Below are 1798 nucleotides of genomic sequence, written 5' to 3'. Positions count from 1 at the left end.
GTACTATTGTTGTAATGTCTGTCTCAACACCCGGCAAGGTCTTGCTTAGTTTACTCATTCTAGCTGTTCTTAGTCGACATCATACAGTTTTTTAAAAGGCGTGAAAACTCACCTCCATACAGATTTTTCTTTTTAAATCTGACTGGTTTCAGGGGAAATCCAAGAATAAAATTTACTAAAAGGTTCCTATGGATTTCAAGAATGTGTTGCATATCAAGTTGTCCAGAGGACTATCAGTTGAGTAGAAAATTGGACCTTAGTTCCCAAAAGGCACCTTTCATATAAGAACCGATCTTGTTTGAAGAGGCTGCTCAGCCGAATCACCTACTGATTGAGATGTTATAGAACTTGGTGCTCCTAGAGTGTCTTTGGAATTTCAGAATCGCCTTAGAATGAGTGTCTGCTGGCTAACGAGTATCTTCTGGGTTCTGTGGGGGCCATGCCAGGTTAGTGCTGTATCTCTTCCAGAGTCCAAGGTGATAGGCTTCTTTCATCAGGATTTTAAAATGGGGATTGTAGCCTTTTAGGATTCTACTCTATGTCTCCTCCAACTAATTTAGAGAAAAGAAGACTGGATTCTTTTAACTTACTTGAAAGTCTGGAAATGCTTATTAACATGTTGTAATTGGTTTTTCTGGAGAAGGATCAAAACGTAGAAACAGAAATCTCATCTCCAAACATTCAAATCCTAATTTAAAAGTCTAGACAGTGTGGGGCAATGACCATAACTGCTTTAATAAAAAGATTTAAATTGACCACCTTGTGAACTCATATTTTAAGGAGGTAAGAAAAGAGTTGGGGAATATAAAATTTAAATACAATAGAAGTAATGGTTATTAATTGTGTTCTGGGTCTGATTTGCCTTGACTGTAGGTTTCATCTCAGTTACTAAAAGATCTTCACTCTGTTACAAGGTTCTGCTTCATCCTTTCCCACGGCAAGCCTTAATTCTGCTGGACAGGGAGCCTGAAGGCAGCTTGTTCTGCAAATGTGGTGCTAATAAATGATGGAAAATGTTTACTTTTCAACTTTATGACAAACAGATTTGGGGAAAGTTCTGGGATTTAGCTTAACTGCCTTCTTTTTTTACAGTGGTTTTTGTGATGTCCTAAATAAGGCAGGGCAGTCAGGACATAGAGTCCATCCAAATTGGGTTACTCTGGGTTCGTTCTGATCCCTGGAGATTGGGGGAGGGGCACCCTCTAGCAGTGAGGTTTTGGAACATCAACAGGGAGATGTGCCCTTGAATGCCGTATGCTACACATGGTCTAGAATGTAGAACTTGGAAGTGGCCTTCTGTTTGTGCAGATTTAGCAAAAGGTAGTTCATCTCAGCATTTTTCAATAGCAAAAAAACTAGAAATTAATGCTAATGATAGTGGAATGGTTAAGTTTTGGTGCACCCACAGAAGATATAGGCTGCAGCTACTAAGTGTATTGAGGTAGAAATCAAAAAGATTTCTTGACATGGAAAGATTGTTTCTAGATACCCAATGAAGAAAGCCAGGTTTCCAAATAGTATGGAAGGTATGATCTGACTTTTGTGGGGGAAAAGTTTTTATGTAATATTTCTGTTGAAAGAAAACAATCTAGAAGGATATTCACCAAAGTGGTAACAGTGTTGACCCTAGATCATGGCAGTTCTTCCATCCTTCACTTATTGCATTTTCTAATATTTCTGCAGTAAGTGTATAATAAAAGACTTCAGAAATGTTGGGTCATTGGCTACATGAATTATTTCATGCACACCACCCTACAGAGGTGATTCTGGAAACATTCTTGACTGTGCATCTCTTCAC

This window comes from Pseudorca crassidens, chromosome 16 (assembly GCF_039906515.1).
Source record: "Pseudorca crassidens isolate mPseCra1 chromosome 16, mPseCra1.hap1, whole genome shotgun sequence".
Lineage (NCBI taxonomy): Eukaryota > Metazoa > Chordata > Mammalia > Artiodactyla > Delphinidae > Pseudorca > Pseudorca crassidens.
Note: the sequence above shows the minus strand (reverse complement) of the source record.